Below are 26,007 nucleotides of genomic sequence, written 5' to 3' on the forward strand. Positions count from 1 at the left end.
ATGTTTGTGCTTAGTCTTAAGTCACATCAAACTTTGCGATGGGACTGTAGCCCCACCAGGCTCAATAGGATTTTTTCCAAGTCCATAGGATTTTTCAGGCAAGAATACTGGAGTAGGTTGCCATTTCCTTCTCTAGGAGATCTTCCTGACCCAGGGATCAAACATGCATCTCCTGTGTCTGCTGCACTGCAGGCAGATTCTTTACCCACTGAGCCATCAGGAAAACCCAAGTTTATGTTACTTAACTCCCAAATATGCTTACTAAGCAAATGAATCCCTTTTATAGGAAAAAGATGGTACTCTACTCTTAAACAATATTGAGTTCTCCAATGTGTTTGTAAGCTCCACATCCAACTATAGAACATTGTTTCTGGATCCTAGTGACTTAGCTTTTCTTTTTTTCCGTTTAGAATTGTGATAAAGTACACAGAACATGAAATTGACCATCTTAGCCATTTTAAGGGTACAGTTCAGTGGCATTAAATACATTCATAATGTGTAACCATCACCACTGTCTGTCTCCATAATCTTAAGTCTTTTCATCTTGTAAAACTGCAACTCTGTACACATTAAACAATGCTTCCCTGGTGGCTCAATTGAAAAAGAATCTCCCTGCCATGCAGGAGACCTGGGTTCAATCCCTGTGTCAGGAAGATCCCCTGGAGAAGGAATTGGCAACCCACTCCAGTACTCTTGCCTGGAGAATCCCATGGACAGAGGAGCCTGGCAGGCTACAGTTCACGGGGTCGCAAAAAGACGGACATGACTGAGCAACTTTCACTTCACTTCACTTCATCCCATTCTCTACTCCCCCCAGCTCCTGGCAACCACTGTTCTACTTTCTGTTCTATGAATTTGGCTAATGCAGATGCTTCATGTAAGTGGAATCATACAGCGTTTGTCTTCCTTTGACTGGCTTATTTCATTAGTGTAATGTCCTCAAGGTTCATTCACGCTATAGCATATGTCAGAATTTCCTTTGTAAAGCTGAATATATTCCATTGTATATTTATACCATATTTTTGTTTATCTGTTTTATCTGTTGATGGACACTTGGTTTGCCTCCACATTTTAGCTATTGTGAGTAATGCTGCTATGAACACGGGTATGTAAATTTCTGCTTTCCATTTTTTGCGTACATATTCAGCAGTGGAATTGCTGGATCATATGATAATTCCATTTAAAATTCTTTGAACAACTGCCATATTGTTTTCCATAGCAGCCGTGCCATTTTACATTCCTACCAACAGCATTCAAGGGTTGAGATTTCTCCACATCCTTGCCAACGCTTGTTATTCTTGTTTATTTCATTGCTACCACATAGAAACACACAGTTGTGTATTCAGTTTGTAATTTTCTGAATTCATTTATTACTTCTGACAGTTTCTTGTGTGGAATCTTTAGTGTTTTATACACATAAGGGCCTACCATCTGCAAACAGAGATGATTTTACTTCTTCCTTTCCAACTTGGATGCCTTTATTTCTTTTTCTTGCCTAATTGCTCTGGTTATCAATTTCAGTTCTGAAATGGCAAAAGCAGGCATCATTGCCCTTTTCCTGATGTTAGAAGGAAAGCCTTCAGATTTTCAGACATTGATGATTTTTGCTATGGGTTTCGCATTTATGGGTTTTTTTTTTTATTATGTTGAAGTAGTTTCCATCTGTTCCTAGTTTGCTGAGTGTTTTTATTTTTAATAATTTTATTTATTTATTTGTTGGCTGTGCTGGGTCTTCATCGCCGTGTGGGCTTTTCTCTAATTGCAGCGAGCAGGGGCTCCTCTCTAGTCGCAGGGCCCAGGCTTCTTACAGCGGTGGCTCCTCTTGTTGCTGAGCACAGGCTCTAGGGAGTGCAGCCTTCAGTAGCTGTCACCCTCGGGCTCCGTAGTGTGGTTCCTGGGCTCTAGAGCACAGGCTCACTGGTTGTGGCGCACAGGCTCAGTTGCTCCTCGGCATGTGGATCTTCCCAGATCAGGGATTGAACCCGTGTCTCCTGCATTGGATTCTTTACCGCTGAGCCACCAGGGAAGCCCTGTTGAGCGTTTTAATCATGAAAAGGTGTTGAATTCCGTTGAATGCCCTTTCTGCAACAATTGAGATGATCATGTGTTTTTCCCCCTTCATTCCTTTCATGTGGTATGTTCCATCGACCCATTTTAGAATGATGAAACACTTTGCATTTCAGAAAGAAATCACACTTGGTTGTGATATATAGTCCTCTTAATAGGCTGCTAAATTTAGTTTGCTAGTATTTTGTTGCAGATTTTTACATCAGTATTCATATGGGATAGTGGTGTGCAGTTTCCTTGTAGTGTCTGTGTCTGGATTTGGTATCAGGGCCTCACAGAATGAGTTAGCAAGTGTTCCGCCTCTTCAATTTTTTGGAAAAGTTTTAAAAGGATTGGTTTTAGGTCTTTAAATGTTTGGTAGAATTCACAAGCGAAGCCATCAGGGCCAGGGCTTTTCTTTGTTGGAGACTTTTGATGACTGATTCAATATCCTTACTAGTGATAGGTCTATTCAGATTTTCCATTTCTTCATTATTTCGTCTTGCTAGGTTTTGTGTGTCTAAGGAACTCATCCATTGCATTTAGGTTATCCAAGTTGTTGGCATACAATTATTCATAGTCATTTACTCTTAAAATCTTTTGTATTTCTGCGAAATTGGTAGTAATATTCCCAGTTTCATTTCTGATTTTAGTAATTAGAATCTTCTTTTTTTCTCCGTGGTCAGTGTAGCTAAAGCTTTGTCAGTTTTATTGATCTCTCATAGAACCAACTTTCAGTTTCATTGACTTTCTCTGTTTTTCTGTTTTCTACTTATTTTCTAGGTCCTTAGCTTGCTATGGGTCCTCTCCCCAGAAAACTGCCAACATACATCAAAGACTGCACGCACATTCAGCCTCCACAGATCCCTGGAACCCAAGGATCTCCGTTTACAAATTTTGGTGCTGAAGGGCTTAAAATTCCATTGGTCCCTGGAAGATTAAACTGGGTGAAGGGGAAGGCACGAGAAAAGTGGAGGGACCAGCACTGACCAGCTGCCCCATCAGTGAGGGCCTCTTGCACTTTATTGTGGTTGGCTTGGGACCTAAGTATCTGCATTTCTCAGGAACTCCTGAGTGAGGCCAGGCTGTTTGTTCTGGTCACGTTTGCCTCTTTTGAGCTCTGCTTCTCAGGTAAGTTCCCTTCAGCACAAAAGGCATCCTCGGGTAGGCAGGTGTCATCCTGCCTCCTCCCTTCTCTTAACCCCATTTTCAGTTGCCCAGCCCTGACAATGTCGTTTTCTAAACATCTCTGGCTCCGTTTGTCCCCTTTGTGCCCCGCACTTCAGTTTAGTTCACCAGCGTCCCATGCCTGGACCATTGTCCAAAGTCCCCTTACCCCTAGGTGTGATTCCCCACCACCACCTTTGATGCAATTTCAAAGACAAGTTGTCTTAAACTTTTACTGTGACTTACCAGAGCCCGTGTGACCCTAGCCCTGTTCACATCACCCTTGTTTCTTTGCCTCTTACTCATGCAGCTTCCACCTCTTGGCCTTTACCTATCCTGTGTGCCCTACTCAGAATCCTCTTACCCATTTTTTCACCGAACTCCCACTCCTGCTCCTGACCAGGCTTGCCTGTTCCTTCCCTCCTTTCACTCCAATCTAGGCTGAGAGACTGACTGGCCAATCCTCTCTGAATTAGAGCTGTTGTGATGATATCCAAAGCCTCTGATGCTCTTTTAAACAAAACAAGGGCCTGATTATCAGAGATGGGAGGGGAATATTTTTTGGACTCCACAGGCTGGGACCCTGGTTCTTTCTTCCCTTTCTCCTTTGGGACTTTAAGCTCAGTGCCCTTTAACTGGTCACTTCTGCATCTTTGAAACTTGACTCCAAATTTAGGGGGTCCCAAAATCCAATTTTTCTGTGATTAGGTATTCTCCCTGGGCCAATCACCTGTTGCTAGGGAACTGAGACTGTGTAAACCTGCTCTATAAGCCTTGCTCCTGACTGGGTAGGCACTATTGGAAAGGAGAGTAAGAGCTAAGCAGACCCTAAAAGTGCCTCCTGCCACCCTTAGGGTATTGATCCTGTGTTTCCCTCTTGTTATGTAACTGCCCTCTAATGGGCTGCCTCCCCCAGAGGACACAGTCTCTTAGGACAGATGCCAAGTTGCATGTCTATGGGGCCAAAACAGAATGTGCCCAATAAATATTTGTGGATTGGAGTGCCAAGAAAGCCCAAAGAAAGGACTGGCTCTCAGATTCATGGAGGCATCACAGAAGAGATGACATTTGGGCCAGGCATGAAGTGTAAGTGAGAGCAGAGGTTTAGCAAGAGGGAACGGCGGCCCTGAGGCCTGAATTGGTCCAGCCACACACTATTGAGCACCCAATGAATGAGCAATATATTGAGTGATGTTGTGGGAGTAGGGTTAGGCCTAGAAATAAGTGAAAAGTAGCTGAAGGAAAGATTAAAATTCTGAAGTGTTTGAACCAAATGTTTCCTCCTCTTGAGCTCCTGCTGAGAGTTGGTTCTCATAGGAGTTAAGACTGTATTATAATTATGTTTGTGTGCCTGTATCCTCTAGCTTCAGGGCCTGTGTGCTTTTCATCTTTCTATAACAAATCTCCAGGGTTTTTTTTTCCCCCCAAGGGTTTTTTTTTTTTTAATGAAACTGAATACCCTCATGATAAATGGGGGCTGTGGAAAACTCTAATATTCTATTCAGTACGTGATCATGTGGCCCAGTCATGTGCTAGACTTTGAGGCTACTGAGATGGGCCAGTCTGGTCCCATCTGCAAGAGTCAGACACAATCCCAGTAGGAATGAGGTTGGTCCTATAACCAAGATAATTACAAAAGTGCAGCTGAGTTTGGGGAATCCCAGCCAATCTCACATTGAAGTGAGTAAGAGCTTAAAAGTCCTCTAGAAGGAGATGGTGGAATTGACTTAAAACAGCAAAGATGTTAGCCAGATTTTCTCTGAACTAAATAAACCTGAACATACATTTGGCACTTTCAAAGACTGTTCATAGCTGTCCTTCCATTTCTTTCTCACCATTGCAAGTATGTTATTCCCATTTTACAAATAAAGAGCCCATCCCAGGCAGGTGAAGTGATTTGTCCAAGGTCATACAGCATGTAAGAGGAGCTGCCTCTGCCCCTCCACCACTGTCCCTGAGGAAAGATCCCTCACTGGGGGGAGTTTCAGCTCCTCCCAGACTCTCCCAAGTTCTTTCCAGACCTTGGAGTCTGTGAGCGGAGACCATTCTTCCTCCTTGACTCAGAAAAACGTGTATTGATCATCTACTATGTGGAAGGCATCATCCTTACCCCCTTGTTGTAACATGCTCTCAGAAAAGCACCAGCATAAGTCATCTACCTCTCGTGCATGATTCCATTCATAGATATTCAGAATAGGCAAATTCATGGAGACAGAGAACAGATTGGTGGTTGCCAGGAGATGAAGGAGGTGGGGGTGGTGCACAATGGGGAATAAATACCTCTGGATTAGTAAATACTTCGCTCATTGTGTAGCTTACAATGTATATATGTTCTTAGATTGGGTTTGGATTCGAACTCCATCAGTTACCAGCTGTGTAACTCAACCTCTCTGAGCTTCCATTTCTTTTAAATTGAAGTAAAATTCGTGTAACATAAAATTAACCATTTTCAGTGAACAACTCAAAAATAATGTATGTATATGTGTATGACCAAGTCACTTTGCTGTATACAGAAATTAATACAACATTGTAAGTCAACTATACTTCAATAATACTTTGGCCATCTAATACAAAGAGCCAACTCTTTGCATTGGAAAAGACGCTGATGCTGTGAAAGATTGAGGGCAGAAGGAGAAGGGGGCGACAGAGGATGAGATGGTTGGATGGCATCACTGACTCAATGGACATGAGTTTGAGCAAACTCTGGGAGACAGTGAAGGACAGGGAAGCCTGGCGTGCTGCAGTTCACTGGGTCGCAAAGAGTCAGACATGACTTAGTGACTAACAACAGCAACAACACTTCAATAAATAAAATGAACAACTCAGTTGCATTTAGAATATTCACGTCATGAAATCACATATCTAATTTCAAAACATTTTAATTGCCCCCAAATGAAGCCTCATACCCATTAAGTACTTATTCTCCATTGTCCCCGCTTCCTCACCACCTCCTTCAGCTCTTGGCAACCACCAGTCTGTTTTTCTGTCTCTATGGATTTGCCTGTTCTGAATATTTCACATAAATGGAATCATGCAGTATGTGACCTTTTGTGTCTGGCTTCTTTCACTTAGCATATTGTTTTCAATATGTTGCTATATGTTGTAGTTCAGTTCAGTCACTCTGTAGTATGTATCAGCATTTCATTCCTGTTATGGGTAAAATACCATTTCACTCTGTAGATATAACACATGTTTTAAGTCCATTTATCTGTTGATGAACACTTTACCTTTTGGCTATTGTGAGTAAGGCTACAGTGAACATTGGCATACAAGTATCTGTTTGAGTCCCTTTTTCAGTTATTTTGGGTATATACCTAGAAGTGAAATTACTGGCTCATATCATAATTCTATCTTTAACTTTTTGAGAAACCACTAGTTTTCCACTGTGACTGTGACATTTTATATTCTTATCAGCATTATGTGAGGGTTCCAATTTCCCTATATCTTTGCTAACACTTGTGATTTTCTGTGTTTTTTTTTTACATTATTATTTTATAATAGCCATCCTAATGGGTATAAAGTGGTGTATCATTGTGGTGGTTTTGATTTGTATTTTCCAAATGATTAATTAAGCATCTATTAAAATGTTTATAGGCTATTTGTATATCTTCTTTGGAAAAATGTCTGTTCAATTCCTTGGCCTATTTTTGAAGTGGCTTGCTTGGTTTATTTACTTAATATTTTTTTTAATTGTAGCAATTCTTTATATGCATTCTAGACATCAATTCCTTATCAGATATATGATTTGCAAATCTTTTTTTCCATTCCATGGGTTGCCTTTTCACTTTGTTGAGAGTGGCTTTTGATGCACAGTGGTTTTCATGAAGTCCAATTTGTCTGTTTTTTTCTTCTGTTGTCTGTTCCTTTTTGGTGTCACATTCAAGAAATTATTGCCAAATCCAATGTCCTGAAGCTTTTCTCATTTGTTTTCTTCTAAGAGTTTTAAGGTTTTAGATTTTACATTAGGTCTTTGATCCACTTTGAGTTATTTCTTGTATGTAGTGTAAGGTAAGGATGTATTTTCATTCTTTTGTGTGTGGATATCAATTTCCCAGCGTCGTCTGTTGAAAAGACTGTCCTTTCCCCCACTGAATGATCTTGACATCCTTGTCAAAAATTGTTTGATTATATATGCAAGGGTTTGTTTCTGAACTCGATTCTATTCTGTGACTCTCTATATGCCAGTAGGTCTTTATGCCAGTACCATGCTGTTTTAATTACTATAGCTTTGTGTAGTAAGTTTGGAAATCAGGACATTTTGAAATCAGCTTTGTTTTATTATTTTCAGGTTGATTTTGGCTCTTTGGGGTCCCTTGAGACTGCATATGAACTTTGTGAATGGATTTTTCTATTTCTGCAAAGATGTTGGAAGTTGATAGGGTTCGCATTAAATTTGCATATTGCTTTGGATAGTATTGTCAATCCATAAGGGCTTCCCCAGTGGCTCAGTGGTACAGAATCCTCCTGCAAAGCAGGAGACTCGGGTTTGATCCCTGGGTTGGAAAGATCCCACTGGAGGAGGGCATGGCAACCCACTCCAGTATTCTTTCCTGGAGAATCCCATGGACAGAGGAGCCTGACAGGCTGCAGTTCACTGGGTTGTGAAGAGTCAGATATGACTGTAGCAACTGAGCATTCATGCATGCATGACAATCCCTGAACACAGTGTCTTTCCACTCACTTATATCTTCTCTAGTTTTTTTGGTGTGTGTATACTAGTCTTTTCTCTCTTTGGTTAATTTATTACCAAGTACTTTATTCTTTTTGATGCTAGTGTAAATAAAATTGTTTTCTTAATTTCCTTTTCATGTTGTTCAGTGTTAGTGTATGAATACATAACTGATTTTTTTTGTATGTGGGTTTGTATCCTGCACCTTTGTCAAATTCATTTATTAGTTATAACTCTTTGGGGTGTAATCTTTAGAGTTTTATATATATAAGATCATGTCATTTGTGAACAGAAGTAATTTTACTTATTTTTCAGTTTGGATGTGTTTTATTTCTTTTTACTGGAGAGAATGGAATTATTCTCTGTAGAAGTTTTTAACAGTATCTGTTTCTATGACATCTATCTATTGACTTGGCAAATGTACATGGTCCTTTACCATGTACTACAGCAATCTCTGCTACTTCCCTAGAAGTCTATCAGCAATACTTTTCATATCTTCATGAAATGTGGGAGCAGAGCTACAGGCTACTTGTCCACTCTCCATGGCAGTCATCTGGAGGTTCCTACCCCACCCTATGCTACTCCTGAGCTCGGGTCCTTCTGCCTAGAATTGTCCTTTCTGGAGCCTTCACATGTTTCTCTGTATCATTCTTGACATTCAGATTTCAGCTCACAGGTCTCCTCATCAGGGTGGTCTTACCCAATTCCTCCCTCTCCTGACACCCTCTCTCCCACGTAGGTCTCCGGTTTTGTTCTTTTCAGCACTGATTAGAATTTTTTGAATTTATGTATTTGTTGACTGGCTGCATTGGATCTTTGTTGCTGCACTGAGTGCAGGCTTTCTCCAGTTGTGGTGAGAGAGGATTTCTCTTGCTATGAAGCATAGGCTGTAGGTGCAGGGACTAAATAGTTGCAGCAAGCAGGCTCAGTAGCTGCAGTTCACAGACTTAGTGGCCCCATGACATGTGGGATCTTCTTCCTGGAACAGGGATTAAGCCTGTTTCCCCTGCACTGGCGGGTGGATTCTTAACCACTGGACCACCAGGAAAGCCCCAGCACTTATTAGAATTTTAAATTATTTTGTAATATTTGTCTCCCCTGTTTAGAAGGTAAGGTACGTTATGGCAGAGGCCTGTATTCTCTTATTCAGTGCTAGATTAGCATCTGAAATACAGTTTGGGGACAACAAATGTCTGCACAGCCACATGGGACAGGTTTTTATTAGTTTCACTTTGCATATCAGAATACGCCATGCTCAACTTTGAGTATAGTTCTTCATTCACTTCAATGCACGATTATAAGAGTGGCCTGTACTCAAATCCACCCCTTTCTTAAGTCCCAGCTTCAGTCTTTCCATCTTTGAAGTGGGGTGATACTTGTACACACCTCACAATGTCGATATGTGGATCAAATGCATTAATAGCTGTAAAATGCTTACACTTAGGGTTGGCACATCTAATTGGTATTCCCCAGCATCCAGCACGGTGCTGGTACAAGGTAGGAACCCAGTAAATAATTGCTGAAAGGGGGAAATTATGGTGCAGCAGTTTTACCAAGTCTTCAATAAACATTGGAGTGGATTTTTTTTCAAGCATCCTAGAGATTATAATGTAGTATAAGAGAAGCCACATATAAGGGAAAGGTTTTTTAAAAATCTCGGTAGGCTGGCTGTTGAAGAAAGAGAAACAACTATCACCTTGGAACCTGGTTCAGAATGATCATGTGTTTGGCATCCAGAAGTGGGAGTGGGTTGGAAATCTGGCTGGTGGGAAAAGGACTGAGCTGGCTTTCATGGAAAGAAGAGGTGAAGCAGGTGAAAGGAAGAGGGTGTTTCTCCAGGTGTGAATTCACAGTGATGAAGGCCGAGTTCTAGTTTTTTTATTATAAGTCACTGTTAATCCCAGCAGGAAGACCCCAACCTAAGTTAGATTTTTCAACCTAACTTGTAGGCAGAGCAATCAGTAGGCAGCTGTGTGAATCCCACTCTAGAGATTCCTCCTTCCTCCCTAATATAACCCATTTTCTTATAGGTGAACTGGGGGGCAGGCACACAGCATGCTCACCAAAGGTGGCTATAAGGGCATAACATCATCCAACTTGTCAGGGAAGCTCCCAGAGGGCAAGGAAGCAGTGATGTCACAGAAGGGCAATGGGAATCTTCAGGGAGAGAACAAGAGGGGGTTCCATCACCAGGGGAGCCAGCCCTGACCCTTGCTGCTCAACCTCAGTGACAGAGGAGGCAAGTAAGTATGGGTGTCTTTTTTTTTTTGGCTGTGCTGGGTCTCAGTTGTGGCATCCAGGATCTTTAGTTTGATGCGAACTCCTAGCTGTGGCATGTGGGATCCAGTTCCCCAATCAGGGATCGAAGCCAGGCCCCCTGCATTGGGAGCATAGAGTCCCAGGCACTGGACCACCAGGGAAGTCCCAGTTTGGGTGTCTTTGATGCTTGTATATTAGGTCTTTTGGGAGAAGGGAGGGAGGTAATAAGACTTCTTTCTCAACTTTCTGCCCCACTTCCCTGGTCCCTTTTTCCTCTGTTTGGTCTTTTTTAGGGCTCTCACTCAAACCTACTTCAACACTTGAGACCAAATCTGCTTTATTTATCACACAGGGAGTCCAAGCTAAGAGGCCAACTGGGGAAAATGTAAGGCATGGATCAGGGAGGGGTTGGAGTGGTGATGTGACCTTGGGATTCAGAGAAAAGTGAACCAGCTTTTGAGACGTCCTTTAAGATCATAGTATGAAGTCTCCTTACTTGAATAGGCAGAGAACTTCCAGAGGTTTTGAGAATGCTGCTCTCTGCTTAGAAGCCTGCTATTTTCAGGTGGTTACGAAAACGTCTTTAGGCAGATGAGCCCTTTCCTTCCAGAGGATAATCTAGTTGGAAATCCATGTGTATATATGTATGACACAGTGACAAAATTTAACTTAGGTTCAGGTAACTGATATCAGATCCTTTCTGGAAAGTCTCTTCAGACAAAGGAGAAGGGTATCAAGGTAAAATTTCCTGAGTCTTAGAAACCAAGGGGTGAGGCGAGAATGGAAAAGTTGAGGCCATGTGACCGCTATGATACTTTTGGAGCACCTTCTGCAGATCTAAATTCCCATCAGTAGTTTGGGAACATGAACTCCCAGGTTGGTAGGTGCCCACTATGCTACTAGAGATCAGGGGAGAAATAACTGCAGAAAGAATGAAGGGATGGAGCCAAAGCAAAAACAACACCCAGCTGTGGATGTGACTGGTGATGGAAGCAAGGGCGGATGCTGTAAGGAGCAATGTTGTAGAGGAACATGGAATGTCAGGTCCATGAATCAAGGCATATTGAGAGTGGTCAAACAGGAGATGGCAAGAGTAAACGTCAACATTCTAGGAATCAGTGAATTAAAATGGACTGGAATGGGTGAATTTAACTCAGATGACCATTATATCTACTACTGTGGGCAAGAATCCCTTAGAAGAAATGGAGTAGCCATCATAGTCAATAAGAGTCTGAAATGCAGTACTTGGATGCAATCTCAAAAACAACAGAATGATCTCTGTTCCTTTCCAAGGCAAATCATTCAATATCACGGTAATCCAAGTCTATGTCCCGACCAGTAATGCTGAAGAAGCTGAAGTTGAATGGGTCTATGAAGTCCTACAAGACCTTCTAGAACTAACACCCCAAAGAGATGTCCTTTTCATTATAGGGGACTGGAATGCAAAAGTAGGAAGTCAAGAAACACTTGGAGTAACAAGCAAATTTGGCCTTGGAGTACAGAATGAAGCAGGACAAAGGCTAACAGAGATTTGCCAAGAAGGCGGCACTGGTCATAGCAAACACCCTCTTCCAACAACACAAGAGAAGACTCTCCACATGGACATCACCAGATGGTCAACACCGAAATCAGATTGATTATATTCTTTGCAACCAAAGATGGAGAAGCTCTATACAGTCAGCAAAAACAAGACCAGGAGCTGACTGTGGCTCAGAGCATGAACTCCTTATTGCCAAATTCAGACTTAAATTGAAGAACGTAGGGATCATTCAGGTATGACCTAAATTAAATCCCTAACAATTATACAGTGGAAGTGAGAAATAGATTTAAGGGACTAGATCTGATAGAGTGCCTGAAGAACTATGGATAGAGATTCATGACATTGTACAGGAGACAGGGAGCAAGACCGTCCCCAAGAAAAAGAAATGCAAAAAAGCAAAATGGTTGTCTGAGGAGGGCTTATAAATAGCTGTGAAAAGAAGAGATACAAAAAGCAAAGGAGAAAAGGAAAGATATATCCATTTGAATGCAGAGTTCCAAAGAATAGCAAGGAGAGATAAGAAAGCCTTCCTCAGTGATCAGTGCAAAGAAATAAAAGGAAAACAATAGAACGGGAAAGACTAGAGATCTCTTCAAGAAGATTAGAGATACCAAGGGAACATTTCATGCAAAGATGGGCTCAATAAAGGACAGAAATGGTATGGACCTAACAGAAGCAGAAGATATTAAGAAGAGGTGGCAAGAATACACAGAAGAACTGTACAAAAAAGATCTGCACAACCCAGATAATCACAATGGTGTGATCACTCACCTAGAGCCAGACATCCTGGAATGTGAAGTCAAGTGGGCCTTAGGAAGCATCACTATGAACAAAGGTAGTGGAGGTGATGGAATTCCAGTTGAGCTATTTCAAATCCTGGAAGATGATGCTGTGAAAGTGCTGCACTCAATATGCCAGTAAATTTGGAAAACTCAGCAGTGGCCATAGGACTGGAAAAGGTCAGTTTTCACTCCAATCCCAAAGAAAGGCAATGCCAAAGAATGCTCAGAGTACCACACAATTGCACTCATCTCACACGCTAGTAAAGTAATGCTCAAAATTCTCTAAGCCAGGCTTCAACAATACGTGAACCGTGAAATTCCAGATGTTCAAGCTGGATTTAGAAAAGGCAGAGGAACCAGAGATCAAATTGCCAACATCCGCTGGATCACCGAAAAAGCAAGGGAGTTCCAGAAAAACATCTATTTCTACTTTGTTGACTATGCCAAAGCCTTTGACTGTATGGATCACAATAAACTGGACAATTCTGAAAGAGATGGTAATACCAGACCACCTGACCTGCCTCTTGAGAAAGCTGTATGCAGGTCAGGAAGCAACATTTAGAACTGGACATGGAACAACAGACTGGTTCCAAATAGGAAAAGGAGTACATCAAGGCTGTATATTGTCACCCTGCTTATTTAACTTATATGCAGGGTACATCATGAGAAATGCTGGGCTGGATGAAGCACAAACTGGAATCAAGATTGCTGGGAGAAATATCAGTAACCTTAGATATGCAGATAGCACCACACTTATGACAAAAAGTGAAAGAACTAAAGAGCCTCTTGATGAAAGTGAAAGAGGAAGTGAAAAAGTTGGCTTAAAACTCAACATTCAGAAAACGAAGATCATGGCATCCGGTCCCATCACTTTATGGCAAATAGATGGGGAAACAGTGGAAATGGTGGCAGACTTTATTTTTTGGGCTCCAAAATCACTGCAGATGGTGACTGCAGCCATGAAATTAAGTTAAGACGCTTACTCCTTGGAAGGAAAGTTATGACCAACCTAAACAGCATATTGAAAAGCAGAGACGTTACTTTGCCATCAAAGGTCTGTCTAGTCAAGGCTATGTTTTTTCCAGTAGTCATGTATAGATGTGAGAGTTGGACTATAAAGAAAGCTGAGCACCAAAGAATTGATGCTTTTTGAACTATGGTGTTGGAGAAGACTCTTGAGAGTCCCTTGGACTGCAAGGAGATCCAACCAATCAATCCTAAAGAAAATCAGTCCTGAATATTCATTGGAAGGACTGATGTTGAAGCTGAAACTCCAATACTTTGTCCACCTGATGCAAAGAGCTGACTCATTGGAAAAGACCCTGATGCTGGGAAAGATTGAGGGCAGGAAGAGAAGGGGAAGAGAGGATGAGATGGTTGGATGGCATCACCGACTCAATGGACATGAGTTTGAGTAGACTCCAGGAGTTGGTGACTGACTGACAGGCAGGCCTGGCATGTTGCAGTCCATGGGGTCTCAAACAGTCAGACAGGATTTAGCGACTAAACAACAGAGGTGTGAAGGCCTAGAAGAAAAAGGAAGAGGGAAGAATAATTTTTTTTATTGTCTTGATTTTATGCGGAAAAAAAAGCCCACTTTCTGAATTTTTTCATCATTTCGTCCATATTCATTTCTTGAAAGAGGGAGAAGGAAGGGAACCCTGGGCCTGTTGTGTAGCTGACACAGTTCGCTCTTCCCCTTAACTGGGGCCCCTACGGCAATAATTCCCAACTTGAGGGAAGAGAACCTGAATCTTTAACTTCCCTCTCAGTATCAGCGTTCAAGAAAGCCCTTTTTGTCCTTGCTTTTTTTCCAGCTTCAGTCAACAGGAAACCGGTCGGGAGGGAGAAAAACCTAGTTATATGGTGCACATCAATTTCAAGAGTCCTTGAAATCTGTGCCCAAGCTCTGTAGGAAGCGATAGCAGTAGTAACAGTCATCATTGGCAGCGTCAGCAATGACCGAGACCCAATGTTGAGTCGCACATCTCCGCGCCAGGCACTTGCAACATTTAATATAGTCTTAACAAGCCTCCAAGTTTATCCCCAAGTGAGGGATGAGGAGGAACCGAGACTCACTTGAACCGCTGACTTTCCAACGTGCCTCTCTGATGGCTAGCGGGGTGCAAACTCATTCTGTTGGACACACCACTAAAATCATTCTCAGGTTTCCGGCCTGGGATTTTTGTGCTTCATTCACTGCTGAAAAAGTTAGCATAGATGGCTCTGTAGAGGAAGGAGTCGCAATCCATCCGGCGTGGGGGAACAGCGGCTTCCGACAGGCTCTCAGCGGAACTTTCCTGTCCCCGGCGCGTGTTCCCGTCCGGGCGGCCGGGCGCGCGGGCCGGGAGGGGGAAGCTTTCTGGCGCGGACCGCCAGCGGAGGCTGAGAGCGCCGCCGCCGGAGAAGACGGACGCTTAGCCGGAGCCAGCCCGTGGCGCCCGGGCCTGGCCGGTTGCCTCCCTCCATCTCCGCTGCCACTGCCGCAGGCACTGCCAAGGCGGGCGCAGCGGAGCGCTCGGCCCCTCGGCCCTACCCGGCCCGGCGCGGCCCCGAGCCGCGGCGCGGGAGGTGAGTGCGGTTGCCGGCCCCCGGGCTCCCTACTCGGGCCGCCGGGACCCTCAACAATGGGGGCCGAGTGGAGAGACGGCCCGGGCCCCTGGCGTTCAGCGGCCTGGGGCAGCAAGCCGGTCCTGGTGGCCCAGGCCTTGGGGCTCTGGATCCCACCTGGGAAACTCCGGTGGCTGGAGGCTTGGCGGGGGTCTTGGCCTCCACCTGGGGCCTTATTGGCTTGGTATTTAGGACCTTTGTACCCGGGAAAGGGAGTCGTAGGGACACGGAGACTTAACTGTAGTGGCGTGCGCTCTTAGCGCCTGATGCAGACGGCCTGGAGTCTGGCCATAGCGGGTGGGTTGGGGGGAGGGTGCGTTTGGAATTCTAGGGGGCCTCAGTGTGCCTGCCTGGTCCGTAAGGCGAATCGAGATGCGTCTCTCCTTGCCCTCCTCCCCACCCGCTCAGGTCTGTGAAGTTGGCAGGCCGGGATCTGGCTGAGGAGAAAAGGGTATTGAGTATTTAGCTTCCCTGAGGTAACCGGTGATTAGTTCCTGGAAAGGCAAGGAGCTCAGCTGGGCACAGGGGAGTTGAGCGAAGAGATGGATGCTCCAGGGCCCAGCATCCCAAAGTTGAGTGATTCTCAGAAAGGGAACTTGTCACAAGAGTGTCACAGTAAGTCATGTTGGCTACCTTGGCGCTAGGGTGAAGCCCGAGTTGTGAACTGAAGAGTATAGAGGAGGGTTGGTAGGCTGCTGAGGTTGGAGAATTGGCTTTTTGTGGGCCGTGGTGGTGGCAGCCTGTGAGATAAACAAGGGACCTTTGCAGAGTGGGCTTCCTGATAGAGAATGACCTCTTTCTGCGGGGGAGGGGTGACTCAGATCTATTAGAATTCCTGCCACTTGCTAGTGGTTGAGGCTGAGTATGTTGGTGGCTGGGCACTGAGGTAGATGGGACTGGAAGGGGGCGTCTGGAGGTTAAATTGAGTTTGTTCCTAAATAGAAGTGTGGACCATTCCTTTTTACTGCGAGTCAGACTGGTAGCTGTCATTAACTGTGTTTTAAGTAAAAAATTTCTTTGTGGTATTTGGACCCAAAGCATTCCTCTGTTCATTTTTTTTTCCCTTTGTTTTTGAATTGTGACTCATGGTTTCTTTTCAACACTGTGGCTGTTGTTTATAATGATAGACAAACTTAGCATAATATATGTAAATTTTAGGGATTTTCACCCCACTTTTTCTAAATCTAAATTAATTTCAGAGCCTCTTTTCACTGACTTGTGTGTCATTGTTTAACGTGTGCAGCTCTAGAAAGGGATGTGAAAACTCTTTAACAGTTTGTCAAAAGTTCATTTTATCCCTAAATCCATGAAACTTCATTTTCTCCTACTGCCACGAAGTCATTACATTAATCTGCTAAATCTTAGTGACTGTCATTTCAACTCTCCCAGGACATTACCTTCACTAGAAGTGTTGTCTGTCTGGTCTGTACACTGTGTCTCATCTGTATCATTGAAAGGCAGTATGCAGATTCCAAGTAGCTGAGGCCTGCATCTATTTTATGCACCAGAGTTCTCTATGGAATATTCTCAAAAGTTGGTGTGTTGTCTGTAGATGAGATATCAAACCTCATGTGGAAAAAAAAAAAGTGTCAGGGTCATTGTACTTTCAGAGTTTGTTTAGTGTTAGGAGTTGTATTGCCTCTTTGGAGCATATTAGAGTATAAATTTTCAGATGAGATGTGAGGTAATTCTGTTTGTAGTTTTGCTGATGGTTCTGGGGATTTTTTTTTTCCCTTAATGTTTAAAAAATCATGTATTTCCCTTGAACTATTCTTTCCCTGTCTTTTTCTCTTGTAAGTAATTCATTCTTCCATAAACGAATATCTATTGAATTATGCCAGGCCCTGTGTTGGGCATCTCTGCCATGGTGATGTTATTCTTGTTTTAATAATAGTAGTTCATATTTTAGAAGGTGTTATAGGTCTGTGAAGGAAGAAATGATTCAGGCATTCAAGCTTTTAATCTATAAAAGCATTGAGTACAGGTTTTTTTATAAAGTTTTGATTCTGACTACTGACAATTGATTATATATTTCCATGGGAGAAGTTCACAATGGTATGGGATTGTTTTGGATTATTTAATTTGCATACACCTGTTAACCTGAAGTATGCCTGTAGACAGACCACAAGGTAAACATTTTGTGGCTGTGTGTATCTTGATGGGCTGTGATTTACAAATACTGTATGTGTGCCTAGGTTCCTTAGGAAACCATCACACTTTCCTTCCCACTGTGGTTTTGAGAGCATGAAGGTGTTGCTTATTGCCTTTGGTTCACTGTATATAGACTGGGAGTGTCTGCTGATGGTGGGAGTGCTGTCTCTAGAACAGGAGGAATAAAATTGAGGTAAGGCTCAGCCTATTTGATATTTCTTGCCTATTAATTTTTACTTCATAAATTATGTTTGAAAGCTTTTTTGCTGTAATTGTTAATCTCCATTCTGATCTAGTTAATTGAAAGTCTGTCTTTTGCTCTCTTCTCTGTCTTGCTGCATATGTATTTTGGCCAAAAATAAAAGAAGAGATTTAAAATCAAGGCATGTCGATAATAAATTCTTTGAAATATGTGTCACTTTCCATCAGGAATAGCCAGTTGATTAAATTAAATTAAAACTGTTTTATTTGTTGCTTTGGAGGCAAACTGATTGCTGAAAAATGTTTTTGACTACCTCTTAGTTAGATGGATCACCTCAGAGACTCTTGGAAAGAAGGCTTAGAGTGTTTGATTTCTTTGGAAAAATTCTGAGGTGTCTAGGATGATGGAAAGCATGGTTTTTGAAGTCATCCCATCTGTACCTCTTGCTAGCTTTTTGACCTGGGTAAGCTTTAACTTCTTTGTGCCTTGTTTTTAAATTTTTTTCAGTCTGTGAAATGGGGCTAAATAAAATAACCTCTGTAGGTTGTAATGAGGATTGGAGATGAGGGCCTAGTGCTTCATGGGTGGTCAGTGCTTGCTGCTAGTAGTAGTTAGTGTCTTATCATTATGTCCGGGATACTCTTCTCAGTAGTATTAGTGCCAGGAGTGTGGCTGGGTGCTGTACCTGGCTGAGAGGTTCAGTTTCCTTGTGTAGTGAGGAAGTCAACCTTCTGTCTACTCCCATTGGCACCCTGGTGAGGTGAGAGAATTGTTGAGTCCACACTATAAAGTCCAAGGTCATTCCTGGCACTGGTAGGTTTTTTCCTGGCAGTTTCTATGGAGATGCCCAGAGGTAACTGTTTGGCATGTCCTTGTTTTGGGAACAGTGGGCATTCCCAGTGACAAAGTGCTGGGATTATGCTAAGCAGCAACATGTTCTGTGTGGCCCCTGATCAGGGTATTTTTCTAGCTTTCTTCTGTTGGCATCAGATACCTGACTTTGGTCTTTTTGCCTGAAAAGCTCTAGATGCTGGAGAAATTTGTCTGATTTGGGCTAGTTTGATAGAATCTAGCACTCTGTTCAGAAATGTTTTTGATGAACAGAAGGTTCACAGGCTTTGTTATAGAATTGTTCAGTTTTATTTTTTCCCCGTGAGAGGGGGGAAAAAAAAAGTTGAGAGAAAAATAAGAATGAGCCAGACAGAAATGATTCAAAATAACTGGCCCTGAATCTCTTCCAGTCTTTCTTCATCAAATCCCCCTCCATTCAGAGTAGTCTTTAACTCTAGTTAAAAGTAAATAATATGCCTCTGGCCTCGAAATACGCGAATATTTAGATCCTGGTATGCCTCTACTTCAACATCTCACAAGGACCTTTGTGACCTGGCCTCTTTGATGTCTTACTCTCCGGTCCCTCTTCTGCCACAATTCCTCTGTCACTTTAGGTTCCAGTCATGTGAGCTCCTTGAAGGTCCCAGGATTCTCAAGCTATTCCTCTCACTAATTTTCCCTCCCATTCTAGTGCTTGTTTGACCCTTAGGCTTAAATTTACTAGGAATGCAGGCCCCACCATCACTTAAAGCCCTTCCTTGATTCTTTCCGGATTAAGGTGAGTGCCTTTCCTTTGTGTGGCCATTGCAATCTGTGAAAGCTTCTTTCATAACCGGTGTACCCTTAACTTTGGGTATTTTTGTGTATTTTCTGTGCCTACATTGTGAACTACTGGAGGGGCAGGACCTGGTCTTGTTTAACTTTACATCCCAGTACCTAACCATTTCTGTCACAGAAGTAGCTACTCAGTAAATGAATGAACAAATGAATGACCTCTGCATGTGAAGTGTCATGAAATTATTCCCTGTGACGCTGGTGATGTGATGGGCCCACCTGATCCTGGCTGAAGCAGTGCTACCGTCTTTATATTTCCAGGTTGCTGAAAGCAGTGCTTTAGTTTGCTTTCAGAACATGTTGCTTATTCTGAACGTTAATGATTTTGATGCTGGGGAGCTATTACCTTCTCTCTTTGGGTCTTGCCAGAAGTTTCCCTTGGAAGAGAATGTGACACTTCTTTAGTTTATCCAGATCTTCCACTGGCCCTTTACTGCTCTGAGCACTTTGTCCTCACGTGGGAAGAGCAGTGACTCGTTAGCTTGGGCTACAAAGTCTCCATTCACCTACTTCCAGCCTGGGAGTGAGTAATGGATTTAACACCAGGATGTTGTGACTTTTGTCAGCTGACAGACTTTTTGAAGATCCAGCTGAGCTCAGTATCGTCATAATTCAGGCTATAATATCGTTTGCCCAAATTTTATTGAAGAATTTCAACTCCGTGATTATGAAATCAGCTGTTTCAGTTTTTTGTTCAGCCTACCACTGTACTGACACTGAAACTGATATATTAGTTCTTTGTTAGAAAGCTCTGTTGTTCTGAATTACTAACCTGGAAGTAATGGAATTGTGCCAATTCATTTAGTCACCCTCTTGGCTCTTCTTAGTGGTAAAATAACTTGAGAATATACTATCTAAATCACTTTAATTCCCATGGTTGATCAGACCACCTAGGAATCCCACTGGCCAGGTGTAAGGAACTTTATTGAAGCCTGCATAATGCAGTTATTCTTTCATGTAAGTGACGTAACAGACCACAGAAAAGGAAAGCGTGACAAGTAACTGTAGTTAAAGATAAAAATTGACATGAGAGAAAAAGGAAAGCTGAGACAAAGCATAAGGCACTTTAAATGTGGCAAGCAACTGTTAAATTGAAGAAATTCGTGAGCAGTGTTGAAATCTTGAGAAGAAAATTGTTATAGGTGAAAAGCAATAAAACTATGAACAATTTCATCCAAATAGGCACATTGAAGGTACTTGCACCCTTTTATGGTTTTACAGCACCATTGATGAAAGTGGTAAATAGGTAGAATTGAAGACTGTTTCCTTTACTATGATAAATATAATATAGCTTGTGTATGTACGATATTGTAATTTAGAACAGAGAGAGGTGAAATGGCTTGCTCTCGAGTGCACAGAGCCAGTAAGAAGGAGCCAGAGCTTCATGCCAGGTTTTCTAAGCTTAGGGCCCTTCTTATTGTGCTCAGGGGACACTGTTAGGGCTTCAGTTAGAGGTGACTGCTGCTGCTGCTGCGTCGCTTCAGTCCTGTCCGACTCTGCGACCCCATAGACGGCAGCCCACTCGGCTCCACCATCTCTGGGATTCTCCAGTCCCCCCTTATTCCAGGTTTCTGGCCAGTAGAGGATACACAGTCCACCCAGGGAGTGGAGCCTCTGCTCTGTTAACAGCAGCCTAGTGACTCTGGAAGAGCTGGGTGCCAGGGGAAGGTGGGGAGCCCAGAAGGAGCTCCTGCCTTCCTCACAAATCCTTTAGGGGTTATGAGAAACACCCAGAAGCAGGCAGAGATGGTTTTGCACTTGAGACCCAGTGACTCAGATTGGGATCTTCCTCCTAACGGGATGATGTGTAGAAACTGGAAGAAGAATGAACGTCTGGAAGAGTCCTTGAGGGGTCATTCTGGGTTGAGCTTTGTGCCTTCCCATCACACCATCTCTCCAGCTTCTCTTCTCCGCTGTTTCACCCACCTCCCAGCTTACTGTGGATGCTGGTTTGCCATGGTCCACAATTTCTGTGCTGCCCTGCCTGGATCTGAGAATGCGCCTGAACCTTTGCGCACTGCCTGCTCTGCCAGTTGCCAACCCTGAATTCTCTCCCCTGGCTTCCCTGGCGGCCCCTCGGCTGCCCAGTGTTTCTGGGCTGCTGTGCTTGTCAGCAGCTCCCACTGCCTCACTGATTGAGCTGTCTCTGCCCCGGCAGGTGCTGTCCTGCTGCATTCGCAGACCACGGTTCCCACAGCAGCGGCTGCACAGGTCCCCAGGCTCCTTATTCCCTCAGGCCCTAGACCTGCTCTCTGTCTCCCTCCTTCTTGACCTGTGACCTCACCTGAGGGCTCACTGATTTTTTTTTCTCCCTCTCCTTTGAAGTCCTTAACTTTTTTCCTGATTATTCAGGTAATATATGGGTACAGTTAAAATTTAGATATTTTTAAATAAGCAAAGGAGCCCATAATCCCATATCTCAGTGTTAACTACTCTCATGAATTTGGTTTATGTTTATCCACACTTTTTTCCACTGTGTATATGTTGATATCTCCGGGAAGATCCCTTTGAGAAGGAAATGGCAACCCACTCCAGCATTCTTGCCTGGAGAATCCCGTGGACAGAGGAGCCTGGCAGGCTACAGTCCATGGGGTTGCAAGAGTTGGACACGACTTAGCAACTAAACTACCACCATATGCTGATATGGACGTATTTGTGCTTCTGTATATGTGTGAGATAAAATAATTCCTTTTTCACAGAATTGGAATACTTACTTTTTTAATAATTTGCTTATTCATTTAATGCATTTTTTCTTGTGCATTTTCCTATGCGTCTGACACATCTCTGTTGTATCTTTTAATAGTTTATAGTATTATATGTTTTTATCAGTTTTCCTAGTCCCCTGGTGATAGCCATTTGTTTCTTACTCTTTGAAGTAACATCCTTGAGATCTATCTTCCTATACCTCTTTGTGTGCATTGTATACACCTTTCTGTGCCCTCTGTACTTCCTGGGATAAATTCCTGCCACTGGAAAAATTCCTAACAAGTCAAAACTTGTGTTTGTTTATAATTTTACTAGATATTATCACATAACTCTTGAAAGATTATATCAGTTTATATTTCTCCTCTAATGGGGAGCATTATAAATAATTTTAATCTTTGACAGTTGAATCCTAGATAACTCACTTTTATTTATATTTCCTTATTGAAGGGGGATGAACATCTTTTAATGTTTTTGTTTCATATATAGGTTGATTGGTTAATTAATTAATTGCTCACTTGTCTTCTTTGTAGTATCTTCCTGTCCTCCCTTTTTCCCCTTTTTGTTTTTACCTACATACAAGGTAGAACCAGAGAAGGCGATGGCACCCCACTCCAGTACTCTTGCCTGGAGAATCCCAGGGACGGGGGAGCCTGGTGAGCTGCCGTCTGTGGGGTCACACAGAGTCGGACACGACTGAAGTGACTTAGCAGCAGCAGCAGCACAAGGTAGAACCAAAGTCGTTTGGCCTTTCACGCTGTCCTCGCCCTCTCCTTCTTATGCCTGGGCAGTCTATCTAAGATGCAGTTTTATAGCCATTTCCTCACTTCTTTCTTTAGCTATACCTCTTCATCCTTTGTGATCTGGCTTCTGGTCCTGTTTTTCTCCTGAATACCAACTCTGAGTGAATTCCTTGTTGCCCAGACAAAGATGTTTTTTCTTGATGTTTGTTGCTGTTCATTTTGACTGATTTCCCTTTGCAGAGAGGGAAGCTGTGTGTAAGTGAACTTTTTATTATGGAAAATTTCAAACATACACAGCAGCAGGGAGTCTACCATGTAGCCATCACTCATTTTCGGTCATGATTAATATTTCCCCAGTTTTTTCTTTCAATTATCTTTCCCGCTTTTTTTTTTTTTGTTTCTGTTGTTGGCATATTTCAAAGCTAATCTCAGACTTTGTCATGACATGAATGCATATCTCTGCTGAGAGCATTTTATTTCTTAAACATCATCACCTTGCCATTTTCTCTTTTTAAAAAAATGTATTATTTTTCTTTTCAGCTGTGCTGGGTCTGCGTTACTGCATGTGGACTTTCTCTAGTTGGGGCAAGGTGGGGGCTTCTCTTCTCCGCAGTGCACAGACTTACTGTGGCGGCTTCTCTTTTTGCGGAACCCGGGCTCTAGCTTTCCCGGGCTTCAGTAGTTGCAGCGCCCAGGCTCTACAGCGCAGGCTTGTTGGTTGTGGTGCATGGGCTTAGTTGCTCTGAGACTTGTGGGAGCTTCCCAGACCAGGAATCAAACCTGTGTCTCTGCACTGGTGGGTAGATTCTTAGCCACAGGATGATCAGGGAAGTCCACCTCACCATTTTCTATCCTTAATAATGAGGACCTGATATTTAATCCTAGTTCTGATACTGGCTATTTAACTTAGACAATTTGTTTTTAAGTTTTTATTGGAGTATATTTTATTGGAGTACAATATTGCCATACAATATTGTATTAGTTTCTGCTGTACAGCAAAATGAATCAGACATCCATAAACGTATATCTCCTGTTTTTGAATTTCCTTCCCATTTAGGTCACCAAAGAGCACTTGAGTAGAGTTCCCTGTGCAATGCAGTAGGCTCTCATTAGTTAGCTATTTTATATATAGTAGTGTACATTTGTCTATCCCAGTCTCCCAGCTCGTCCCATCACCCCTGCCTGCCTGTAGCCATATATGCGTTCTCTACATTTGTGTCTCTGTTTTGGCTTTGGAAATAAGTTTCACATGTACCACTTTTCTAGACTCCACATATAGTCAATATTATATGATATTTTTCTCTCTCTGATTATTTCATTCTGTATGACAATCTCTAGGTCCAACCACCCACATCTCTGCAGATGGCACATTTTTTTTCCTTTTTATGGCTGAGTAATAATCCCGTGTGTGTATATATATATATATATATATATATATATATACACACACACACACACATATACACACACCACATCTTCATCTATTTGTCTGTTGGTGGACATTTAGGTTGCGTCTGTGACCGAGCTACTGTAAATAGTGCTGTAGGGAACATTGGGGTGCATGTATCTTTTTTGAATTATAGTTTTCTCTGGATATATGCCCAGTAATGGGATTGCTAGGTCATATGGTAGTTCTGTTTTCAGCTTTTTAAGGAACCTCTATACTGTCCTCCACAGTGGCTGTTTGAGTTTACCTTCCCACCAACAGTGTAGAAGGGTTCTCTTTTCTCCACCTCCTCTCCAGCGTTTATTGTTTGTAGATTTTTTGATGATGGCCATTTTGATTGCGTGAGGTGATACCTCATTGTAATTTCAATTTGCATTTCTCTAATAATTAGTGATATTGAGTGTGTTTCTTTGTGTTTATTGGCCATCTCTCTGTCTTTGGAGAAATGTCTATTTAGGTCTTCTGCCCATTTTTTGATTGGGTGGTTTGTTTTTTCGGAAATTAAGCTGTATGAGCTGTTTATGTATTTTGGAGATTAATCCCTTGTCAGTTGCTTCATTTGCAAATATTTTCTGCCATTCTCAGGGCTGTCTTTTTGTCTTGTTTATGTTTTCTTTGCTGTGCAAAAGCTTTTAAGTTTAATTAGGTCTCATTTGTTTATGTTTGTTTTTATTTTCATTGTAACCCAGGTTTGTTGGTTTTCCTCTTCTGCTCCCTCTGTGGTCTGACCCTCAGAAATCTAGCTCTTTCACGCCCACCACTTGAGGCTGTCCAGGTGACTCGATTCCATAACCCTGCTTTCATTTCACCCTGGTTTTTGGCCGTGTCTTTCTGGTCATATGGGGGAGTGTAACGTGCCGTGAACCGAGTCTGCCCCCAGAGCTGCACCCAGTGTTGCCAGTCGCTGTATGGCTCGGGCAGTTTACTCACCTCTCTTGATCTTGGCGTCCTCAGTCAGATGGATGGTAGGGCTGGATTAGAGTCTGAAGTCCTGTGCACCTGTATCAGCAGCTGTGAGAAGGTGCCTTCAGAAATGTCTTGCTCAGCGTATGTGGGACCACGTGCATCATTCTGCTCCCCAAACAAGCTTCTGGCTTTTCCCGCCTGGCCTCTCTCAGGAAGTCCATGCTTTCTCCTGTGGCCTTTCCCTCGCATTTGTCCTCACCATGGGGCCAGTTATTTTGTGGCTACTTCTTCAGTTAATCCTGACTTCTGGCTCTTCCTGGAACGTCCTTTTAGCCCTTTTCAGCTTTGCATCTGGATTCACGTTGTTTCCTTTGGCTGTCCTATTCAAGTCCTTTCCTCTGAGCCTGTGTTGTGGCCAGTTAAACTTCTGACCATCTTTCTAGACTAAGTTCAGGTGAACCCACATTGGAGGTGGGTCTCCGTCTCTCGACTCCCAGGACTGGCAGTGCATCAGTGACGTTTCACAGTATGCTTGGTACTTCAGGTGTTTGTGTGTGTACGTTTTTCTTGCTTTCCTGTGTACTCTCCTTGAGTATAGGTACCACATTTACACACTGTGTAATTGTGCATCCTACAGTGTCTTGGCACAATTCTCTGTACTGATAGTTTTGCAATTAATTCCAGTCTTGAAATTCACAGAATCCTCTGTTTTCCTGTCCTGTCTCAGAGTTCGAGAGATTCTCCAACTCTTGGGCAATAGTTCAGCCTCTCCCAAGCACAGCTGGCCACACTGCATTGTTGTCGTCACTGTCTTTAGTCGCTAAATTGTGTCCGACTCTTTGCAACCCTATGGCCACTGGGGTCCTCTGTCCATGGGATTTCCCATGTGGGAGTGGGTTGCCATTTCCTTCTCAGGGATCGTCCTGACCCAGGGATCAAACCCGCACCCCCTGCCTTGGCAGATGGGTTCTTTCCCGCTGGAGCCACTGGGGAAGCCCTCGCACTGCGTATTATCGTGGAGCAGCTAAAGGGGGTCGTCAGCGTTGACAGGGAGCTGATGGAGCAGCTAAAGGGGGTCGTCAGCGTTGATTGGAAGCTGATGGACCACATGCTGGGC

The 26,007-nt window shown here is 43.0% G+C and overlaps 1 protein-coding gene across 1 annotated transcript in view; it reads left to right on the forward strand.

Annotated features, from left to right (window-relative positions):
• The first annotated feature begins 14,823 nt into the window (after positions 1 to 14,823).
• The window catches only part of RAD54L2 (RAD54 like 2), an 88,238-nt gene continuing 77,054 nt past the window's right edge, over positions 14,824 to 26,007 (forward strand). Inside the window, exon 1 of the mRNA XM_040247085.1 lies at positions 14,824 to 15,034. The gene's annotated coding sequence lies outside the window, so the exon portion shown is untranslated. The remainder of the gene's footprint in view (positions 15,035 to 26,007) is intronic.

This window comes from Oryx dammah, unplaced genomic scaffold, assembly GCF_014754425.2.
Source record: "Oryx dammah isolate SB20612 unplaced genomic scaffold, SCBI_Odam_1.1 HiC_scaffold_9, whole genome shotgun sequence".
Classification (NCBI taxonomy): domain Eukaryota; kingdom Metazoa; phylum Chordata; class Mammalia; order Artiodactyla; family Bovidae; genus Oryx; species Oryx dammah.